Here is an 11,767-nt window from a genome sequence, read left to right as displayed (position 1 = left end):
TATATGGGCTTATATGAATACTATGAGAATTTGGCCTAACATGAGTATATGGAAATTTTGTATATTTTGTGATTAGGGATTAAAGTGCAAAAATGTGGAAATGTGAGGGCTAATTTGTTAAATGCCCTAAATATGTGTTTTTGAATTGATTTGAATGATTTGGTGAATAAAAGAGTTAAATTTGAATTTATATAGATCAAGAACAAAAGAAAAACATAATTAGATCAGGGAAAGTCGAAAGTCGTCGAGTAGCCGATTCCGTCTATCTGAATCCGTACGAGGTAAGTCGATATACAAATAAACCTTTTTTGAATTGAACTATTACTGTTAATATGATATTGAACATTGATGAATGGTTATATGAGTTGAGCATGAGATATCCGAGAAAGTATCGACAAAGTTTCGACGTCCCAAAAGCCTCGTACGAACCATAGGAATAGTTAGGATACATATGTCATAACATAGGATTCCGATATGTGTTATCGTGTAAGACCACGTTTGGGACGTTGGCATTGACTTATGATTTATGTGTAGGGCCACATCTGGAACGTTGGCATCATATTTCATTTCGTGTAAGACCCTATCTGGGACAGTGGCATCGATATTTGATTACATGTAAGACCACGTCTGGGACGTTGGCATTGTACGAGCTTTTTAAGCTATTCGTGTATCCTTATGATTCCGAACGGTTCAACGGGAATTTTGAGAAATGAATGATTATGTAACACCCCGTACCCGAGTCCGTCGCCGGAGTCGGACACGAGGGGTTCACAGACTAAATTCGCTTACTATTGCAGTCCATTTTAAATTTTCCAGGCAAGCTGGCTAACTGCATCACTGTCACCTTAAAAATAATATCTTGAGTTTCACAACTCGAGAATCAGCTTCGTGATTTTTCCCTGAAATTAGACTCATATATGCATCTAAAAATTGTTTTCTAGAATTTTTGGTCGGGCCAATTAGTACAGTTTATTAGTCAAAGTCTCCCATGTTACAGGGATCGACTACACTGAGCTTTGCGCATTACGACTTGGATATCTCCCTGTACAGGGCTTCAATACTGATGCCGTTTATTTCTATAGAAACTAGACTCACAGAGGAATCTATAAATATATGGCATGACTCCTAATTATCTCTGGTTAATTTATAATGAATTTTCAAAGTCGGAACAGGGAATCCAGAAACCGTTCTGGCCCTGTCTCACGAAAACCTAATTATCTCTTAACATACCACTCATATGACCGTTTTGTTTCTTCCATATGAAAGTGAATTCATCAAGGTTCATTTAAATAATTTATTCACTATTTAATTCTATTCCTACTATTTTTAGTGATTTTCCAAATCTACATCACTGCTGCTGTCAGCATCTGCCTTTAAGGTAGACTTTACCTATTTCATAGTTTCCATGATTCAACTAGCCCTTTTAGCATAAATAGCACAAATTATGATAGTGATTAACCATTCCCATGGCCAATCCTTGTTAAGCATATCCACACCTCTCAATAACCATATCCATACCAAATGATTATAACATTATGCTCAAACATATATAAGCCATTTTCGCATGGCTATCCAAAATTATACAAATCCAAAGGGTCCATGACCCACTACAAAAAGGGTAGTCCTATACATGCCATTTTCAGAGTTCAACCAAAAGTGTACCAAAAGGGCTTTGATAGTGTGGGCGACTTCGACTTCAATAATCCCGAGTCCGATAGCTGACGAACCAAAATCTATAAAACAGAGATTCAAAGAACGGAGTAAGCATTTAATGCTTAGTAAGTTTTAAGCAAGACAAAGTGTTCTCAATCACTATTATTGGTCATTCATTTCAACTGTTCGATGAAGTTAATCTAGAGCTTCATCTCGATCTATAATATCATTAAACGCAACACTTGGCTGCCACATATATACTTTCGAATAATAATGACCTAGATGGTCAAATATTTCCAAGCACATTCTCACATTTGGAGTTATAATATTAATCACATTTACCTACCTCTTTGATACTGATAATTCACCTCGAAATCACTCCACCGATGAGTAAGTAATACGTACCTGAACATCTTGAATACATAATACTTAGTTGATGGTAACTTAATGCAGATACTCAATATCAAAGTCTTACTTGAATCCTAGCATTTAGCCGTCGGGTCTTTAAAGCTCGGATATAGTACGAGCACGAAGCCTACGGACATTAATCAGGATAATACTCTCGCATAAAGCCTGCGGGGTTTTAACTCGGATATAGTACTGACACAATTGCCCTTCGGGACTTATCACATTTATACACTTTCACATCCATCACGTTGGCCACTCGGCCCTGTCACATATATACACTTTCACATTTATCACATCGGCTATTAGGCCTTATCACATATATACACTTTCACATTCATCACATCGGCCATTAGGCCTTATCACATATATATACACTTTCACATTCATCACATCGGCCATTAGGCCTCATCACATATATACACTTTCACATTCATCACATCGGCCATTCGGCCTTATCACATATATACACTTTCACATTCATCACATCGGCCATTAGGCCTTATCACATATATATACACTTTCACATTCATCACATTGGCCATTCGGCCTTATCACATATATATACACTTTCACATTCATCACATCGGCCATTAGGCCTTATCACATATATATACACTTTCACATTCATCACATTGGCCATTCGGCCTTATCACATATATATACACTTTCACATTCATCACATTGGCCATTCGGCCTTATCACATATATACACTTTCACATTCATCACATCGGCCATTAGGCCTTATCACATATATATACACTCTCACATCACAATTATCCAAATATACTTCACATATCACATATACTATCATGTATACACTTTGTCTTGGCCGAATCTACATTAATCATTTCCCAATGAATAATTCAATTTCACGCCATACTATCATTTCATATTCGAATACTCATAAACTTACAATTTCACAAATTTTAATATCAAAGATCCATCTAACACTCATGTATCGTTTTACAATATCACGATTTAGAATTCACGTATGGGTTTAATCAATAGCTTATGAGTAACTAAAACAAGTTTTATCCATGTTTACAACAAAATCACATATTCACTACGAGCTGTTTTCCTGAGCAGTAGTCACTAAATTATTTATAACTTGAGCTACAAAACTCCAAATCACTTGCCGTTAATTTTCCCTGAATATAGACTCGTATATCTTCCATCCATAAAATTTTCAGAATTTTAGGTTTGGCCAATCAATACCAGATTTTTCTTAAAGTTTCCCCTGTTTCACTGTTTGACTAATCTGACCACTCTTCACTACGAATCAAATTTCTCATTTTACAGAATTCAAAATGTGTTGTATTTGATTTCATTTGAAACTAGACTCATTAAGGAGTCTAAGCATATAAATTTTATCTTATAACCATTTTTGTACAATTTATAATGATTTTCTAAAAACAGAACAGGGGATTTCGGAGTCATTCTGACACCGTCTCACACAACTTTAAATATCTCTTTATAGGAAATTTCTTTGCTTCCACGGTCTCTTTTATAAGAAACTAGACTAAATAATCTTTGATTACATATTTTATTCAGCCTATAATTCCACACCAACAATTTATAGTGATTTTCTAAAATCACGTTACTGCTGCTGTCCAAAGCAAATTATTACAATTTGCTCTTAAATTTCCAAGTCCAAACACTTATGAACTTACCATTTGAGTTTAAGACATATCATGGCCACATCATATCTTATTAAATCAACTCATTATGTCCAATTATGACTGAATTTACTCAACGTTTAATCACTTAAAACTTACCTCGGATGTGGTCGAACGATTTCGGCGGCTATTCGATCACTTTTTCCTTCCCTTTATCGGATTTAGATCCCCTTTGCTCTTGAGCTTAATTTAAACAAATAAATTCATTTAATATTTTCACTTGGACAATTCCATTCAATACATGTATGTCATACAATTTAAGTACAATGACCTTGCTCAATACTATTTAAACATCATGCATTACCGAACTTCATCAACACCATCTAACTTCATATAGAAACACATATCGTCCTAGGTCGGTACACAAGTCAAATGCATCATTTAAATTGTCAAAGTCCACAATTTAGTCATATTTCTCTATCATAGTTTCTTCACTTAAACCGAATTAACAAGCCCATATAGTCCTTGGCCGAATGCTATTTAACCCAAGTCATCAAGAATTTCATTATTTAACACCTTAGATATCCATAGCTAAATAGGTTATTTGTACATACATATATATACATAAGTGCATAGATACTATGTTACTAACAATTATTTCCTTGCTTAGCAGCCGAACCAATATACACATTACTTCATATCTATCCGTCACGTTTTCTCTACTTAAACCGAATAAACTTGCACATAAGGTCCTTGGCCGAACCTCACTAAAACAAGTCAACCAAAATCTTAGTATTTATCTTGTGTATAACCTTATTTACCTTCCAAAAATCGCAAAAACATCAAACTCTTAATGTTTATGTACAAGGCCGAATCTTAGCATGATCCAACCTCCAACTCATTCCTTTCAACAACCAAAACCGAATGCTCAAGCCATCACCGAGATTTCGAAATTTTGCCATGGTTTGTGTAAGAAATTTGCTAATTAACTAGAAACAAGTTTAAAACTTAAGAATTTAACACAACATACTAACCTCCCCTTAAGCTCAAGGTGACCGAAACCTCTCCTCTTCCTCTTTTCAAACCGGCCAAGAAGAACCAAAGGATGAAGCCTTTCTCTTTTTTTTTTCTAGTTTCGGCAAAATGGGGGAACAACCACACACTTTTTTTTTTTGTTTTCATTATATTCCCTTTCATTATTTTATTCCCATGCTCCTTATTTTATCATACTTCCCATGAAACACTAACTTAACATGTTTATGACATGTTCTTGCCCATCACACTTGGTCTACCATACTTGTCATGGCCGGCCACTACTAATTAGGGGGGGGATTGACATGCAAGTCCCCCCTTTTTATTTAATGCACTAATAGATCCTTATGCTTTGACCTATCACATTTCAAAATTTTCTCACATAAGTCCTATTTGATAAAATTCACTTACTATTAACAAAATTCAAACATGAAATTTTCACACATGCATATGTACATATAATGAGCATCAACTATGACGGTTAATTATCTTTATGACTCGGTTTAGTGGTCCCGAAACCACTTTCCGACTAGGGTCACTTTAGGGGTGTCACAGATTATATGTGATGTGTATTCGATTCAGGTACGTATGAAATGTATACTATGTTTGAGAATAAAAAGGTAAGTATATGTACAAGTGATGATATATGTTGTAAGTATGAGAAAATATGTTATATGTGTAAATGAATTGGGAATATGTAGAATGTATATGAACTATGTGGTTTGAGATAGTATTTGGCCATAGAGTATATGTAATTTGATGATGCCTACATTTTTTGAATGTTAAGTTTATTTCTATGGCTTAGTAAGCTTTTGAAAGCTTACTTTGTATGTTTTTCAACTGTTTTATAGATATCAAAGCTACCAGAAGCTCGAGGATCGTCAAGGATCGTCACCACACTATCGAACTTTATTTTGGTACCTTTTGACATTGTGAATATATATTGGTACTTTAGTTATATTCTGATGATACACTTTGTGCCAGTATGGTTTGATAACATTAAGCGTATGTTACTTCAGAATTTCTAATGATGCACCAAGGTGTCAGATATATTACTTTGAACTTTTCGATGATGCACTGAGGTACCAGATTGGTGTGTTGGTTGGGTGATCCATGTATCCGTCTTGAGTCTGAGTCAAGTTAATAGGGATTACAAAACATGAATTTGATAATGATATTTGGACTAGATTATGAAATGAAATGGTACAATATGTGTATATATATAAAATGGATCAATTGACAACATGGTAAAGATCATGTGGACTAATTTAAAAGAGCCTTAAGGGCTAATATGGTAATGAAATGAATCAATAGATTTGAGAAAGAACAAGATAATGAAATGAATAATTAGTTGAAATGAAATGGAAATGGATGTATTAAATGGTTATAATACATGGCTTGAAATGTGTATACAAACTTGGTTAAATAGATTAATTCATAAACTTGATTCTTGAGACTTGAATGGTTGAATTAGATCATATATTTTTGTATACTTAACATGATAATGTTGGTATTAGCTTCTTGAGTAAGTTTTACATCTTCCCTTGCATTTACATTTTCTTCTCAAACTTTCTCTACATTTTTCTCTCAGAAAGCCTAATACTAGAGACCTGTTGAATATTTGGGTTGGCTATACTCAGCCAACTCTTTCATTGTTTTAGCACTTGGTAAATGACGATGGACCTTAGGTTATTTTCATGGTTATTTATGTGACTTTAGGTGTAGTAGCTCATTTTCCGTGATTTCGAAAACACTGGTTTTGGGGCCACAATTCCGATGAATAAATTATTATTTTATTATTTATTTAATGTTTATAGGATTATACTAGGGTCGTATTAAAATTTCGTTAAGAAATTTTGAAGTTTACTTAGTTAATTTAGTGAAAAGGACTAAATCGTAAAAGGTGAAAAAAGTTAAGTTGTAACACACCTCACCCGTATTCAATGCCGGAATAGGGTTAAGGAGCATTACTGGACTTACAACACATTTATACATACTTTTAGCAATCATTTTCATAATTCACACATTCATCATTCAATCTCATTCAATATGTCCCTAATACAAGCTTACAAGGCCCTAAACATGCATTGGGATTGGTTCGGGACTAAACCGATAACTTTTTAAAACACTTGGAACACATTGAAAAATTTTCTCAAAACAGGGGACACACGTGTGGCCAGATCGTGTGTCTCACACAGCCACCAGACACGCTCATCTCACAAGCCATGTGGACTTTTGAAATGGGAGCACATGGCCGTGTCCCAGCCTGTGTCCTACCCTGTGTAACTCTCTAAATTGGGTCACACGGCCAACACACATGCCCGTGTGGCCTAAATATGCTCACACACACTCGTGTGCCAAGCCATGTGCTAGGTTGTGCCAAACCTGTAGGGTATACTGACTTATACCACACGGCCAAGTCATACGCCCGTGTGTGAGGCCGTGTAACACCCTTTACCCGAACCCGAGATTGGGAAAAGGCACGAGGCATTACCAGACACATACTCGAATACTTTTTGAAAATACGGGTTATAGAATTTCATTCTAATTTAAAACTGATCAAACAACATCATAGTGTCCCGATTATGGACCTATAAAATCCAAAACATACATTAAAAGTGATCCGGGACTAAACCAAGAACTATGAAAAATTTTAGTAAAATTCCTATGGTTATGCCTTACACGCCCTTGTGCTTGGGGACAAGCCTGTGTCCCTCACCCGTGTTGAATTATTTGAATTTATTTTCCAATTCGAACCTACAGGGGTTATCACAGGGCCAAGCACACGTCCGTGTCCCTCACATGGCCTAGACACGCCCATGTCCAAAACCCGAACATTCTGTTTATGATGTCACCACTCATTTTGAAGCACACGGCCAAGGCACACGCCCGTATACACACTTATAGACTTCAATGGTATTTAACATAGCCTAATTATACTGTTAAAAAAACCTTGGCATAACTCATTGCATGTTCACTTCATCTCGTCGGTTTAGTATATGCTAATTTATCCTTTTCGTATTAGGGACTGACATAACACATTTTACATTTTATACTTAGGCCATATCATGACCATATATCATTATATGCCATGACCACTCCCACATTATTAGGTCCCATTTCATGCATCCACTCATGATAAACCTCATCCTCATAACTCATGAAACATTTAAACATAAACATGTATCATTAGTAGGTTTACAACCTACATCAATATGAACCATATCTCATGGCCAAATACAAAAGAATAAGTATACCATTTAAACCCTTACATTGACTAGCCAAATGACACATATAACAAAATAACCAAAAGCCCTATACATGCCAGTAAAGAAAATAAAAGTATCTATATACCAAAGCGAGACAAGTCGATAGTGTGTTGATTCTCCAACCGTTTTCCAATCTTCACGAGTCCACGAGCTCTGTAAGACAGGGAAAAGAGAGGAGGGTAACCATTTATATGCATAGTAAGTCTGGATAACTGGAAAGTAAACTTACCGGTGAATTAGCATACAACCATATTTAGGCAATAATTCCAACAAGCATGAAATAGTTTCCCTATCACATGCACTCAATCATCAAGTTAGTCTCATAACAATACATCATGTCATTAGTCTTAGATGAGCTCATCAATTCAATATTTCCATTTCTATTTCTCATGTTAATCTCGTTGGATTTCTCAGAAATCTTAATGGATAGCCCAATTAACGTCAAGTCATTTAAATGATCATCTTAAGTACGCACTCCCGTGAACCTTACATCTTACAGCGGGATTACCTGTCCAGGCTCAATCCCCCGTAGTAACAGCTCATAGTGTAATGTCGGGATTACCAGTCTAGGCTAAATCCCTTTTTACGACAATTGCTCCCATAAGCTCGGATCTAAATTGCCAGTCTAGGCTAAATTCAGTCCTCAGTAGGATTACCCGTCCCGGCTAAATCCTTAATGCACCTATATTCTTCGGATCGATCACTCAAGGAACACCAGTTCGGGCTAAATCCTTTCTATTTTGAGATTGGTTTACCCGTCTAGGCTAAATCCTTTTCTGCAACACATGCAGGATCTCATGTCATGTAAGTCATAATTTATCCATCGGATTCCGATTTCTATTTCAACCGGGACATTTATCATCTTTTTAATTACACTACCGCATTTCATGGATTATCATGCAATGAATATCTAAATTCTCATACATTCAAGAACATGCATATTTAAGTATATTAAGAGTTTACTTCGGGTTATGGGAATTTACCTGGTAATGGCTTCGGTTTCGTATTTCAGTTACTTTGAAACCTTTCGTTTTCTACGGTCGATCTTCGAAATTAGTTCCTCGGGGTCTATAAATCATCAAAGAACAACCATCTCATGCATGTGTCAAATTTCTAACATGAACCCTAGATTGAAATATGGGTAGAAATGGATAGAGCATGTTACGAAGGTTTCAAAAATACGAAGAACATTAAAAATGGGGCTAGGGAGCACTTACTATTGAGCTTGAAAATATGGGAAACCCTAGCTATGGAGACTCCTTCAAATTCATCAGAATGGAGAAGAAAATGAGTGAATTTTTGTTTGATTTTCCCTTTTTATTTCATTAATTAACCAAATGACCAAAATGCCCTTCCTTACTAACGTTTCCAAATTTTCCATGCATCCCCATTTTTGTCCAAAAACTTAAAAATTGAGAAAGTACTCTTTAAGAACCTCTAATTAACATTCCAAAGCAATTTAATTCAACTTACGTCTAGAACCCAAGTTTTGCAACTTATTCAATTTGGTCATTAATTTCCAATTGGACACTTTACACATAGAATTTATTCATGAAGCTTTAACACATGAATATTTTCATATCCTAGACTTCATAGTGATCATGAAATAATTATTTTAATATCGGATTTGTGGTCCCAAAACCACTGTTCCGATTAGGCCCTATTTGGGGATGTTACATTTCTCCCCCTTAGGGACTTTCGTCCTCAAAAGTCTTACCAGTAAACAGGTTCGAATATCGACTTCTCATGGTTTCTTCGGGCTCCCATATAGCCTCTTCTACTCTGTGTCGATGCTATAAAGCTTTCACCAAGGCTATATTCTTATTCCTCAACTGTCTGACTTCTCGAGCTAAAATCTTGACCGGTTTTTCACCATAAGTCATGTCCGGTCTATTCTCAACTTCCTTAGGTGAAATCACATGAGAGGGGTCTAACCTATGTCTACGTAACATGGACACATGGAATACATCGTGAATATTTTCCAATTCGGAAGGTAAACAGTAAGCTAGTGGTCCAACTCTTTCAGTGATCTCGTATGGTCGATAAATTGCAGACTCAATTTGACTTTCTGGCCAAATCTCAATACCTTTTTCCATGGAGACACTTTCAAGAACACTTTATCTCCAACTTGAAATTTAATCTCCTTTCTTTTCAAATCAGCATACGACTTCTGTCTGTCTGCTGCCGCTTTCAAACAGTCACATATCACTTTAACCTTTTCTTCAATTTCCATGACTAAATCAACTCCGTGAATCTGGCTTTCCTTGAGTTCTGCCCAATACAGTGGAGTCCAGCACTTTCGACCATACAATGCCTCGTAAGGTGCCATCTTTAAACTCGTCTGGAAACTGTTGTTGTAGGCAAATTCCACCAATGGTAAGTATTTTTCCCATCTACCCTGAAATTCAAGGATGCAACAACGTAACATGTCCTCAAGAATCAGAATCGTCCGTTCAAACTGACCATCAGTCTGCGGGTGAAAAGGTGTGCTAAAACTCAACTTTGTATCCAAGGCTTCTTACAGCTTCTTCTAAAATCTTGAAGTGAATCTCGGGTCCCTGTCTAAGATAATCGATATCGGTACCCATGTAACCTCACAATTTCAGATACATACAAGTCAGCCAATTTGTCAACTGAGAAATCTGTCCATACAGGAATAAAATGAGCCGACTTCGTTAGTCTATCAACTATAACCCAAATGACATCTTTCTTTTTCAGTGTTAATGGCAATCCAGTCACAAAATCCATGGTAATTCTATCCCATTTCCATTCGGGGGCCATCACAGGCTATAACAAACCTGAAGGTACTTGGTGTTCAGCCTTGACTTGCTGACATATCAAGTATTTCGACACAAACTCGGAGATGTCTCTTTTCATGCCATTCCACCAGTACAGTTTCTTCAAATCCTTGTACATCTTGATACTTCCCGGATGAATAGAAAAATGACAATCATGCGCATCTTAAAAAATTTTCCAAATAAGCTTGTCATCTCTCGGTACACAAATCCTATCTCTGAACATCAAGCAATCATTGGGACCAATCCGGAAATCTAAGTCGGTGCGTGACTCGTATTGAGTTCTCTTAGCTTGCAGATAACTATCATTGACCTGGGTTGCACAAATTTCTTGTAGAAACATTGGTCTGGCTCTTAACTCTACCAAAACCGAACCATCATCTAACAAGGCCAATTGTGTGTTCAAGGCTCTTAAAGCAAACAAGGATTTTCTGCTTAGTGCATCTGCGACCACATTCGCCTTTCTCGGGTGGTAGTCAATGATCAGTCCATAATCTTTAATCAACTCTAACCATCTCCGTTGTCTCAGATTGAATTCTTTTTGTGTTATAAAATATTTCAAACTCTTGTGATCGGTGAATGTACGACATGTCTCACCATACAAATGGTGTCTCCAAATCTTCAGGGCAAATATAATGACTGCTAGCTCCAAGTCATGTGTTGGATAATTTTTCTTGTGTGGCTTTAATTGCCTCGAAGCATAAGCTATCACTTTACCTTCTTGCATCAGTACGTAGCCCAGTCCATTCAAGGACACATCACTATAAACCACAAATTCTTTTCCCGGCTCAGGTTGTACTAGTATTGGAGCTTTGGTTAGTAATGTCTTCAATCTCTCGAAACTCTACTGACACTTCTCTGACCATTCAAATTTAACACCTTTTTGTAGCAACCTCATCAAAGGAGTTGCAATCATTGAAAATCCTTTTACGAAGCGTCGATAGTAACCGACTAAGCCCAAAAAGCTTCTAACCTCAATTACGTTCTTCGGTG

Source organism: Gossypium hirsutum, chromosome A03 (assembly GCF_007990345.1).
Source record: "Gossypium hirsutum isolate 1008001.06 chromosome A03, Gossypium_hirsutum_v2.1, whole genome shotgun sequence".
Classification (NCBI taxonomy): Eukaryota; Viridiplantae; Streptophyta; class Magnoliopsida; order Malvales; family Malvaceae; genus Gossypium; species Gossypium hirsutum.
The sequence above is the reverse complement of the archived record's forward strand: the minus strand, read 5'-3'. Positions refer to the sequence as shown.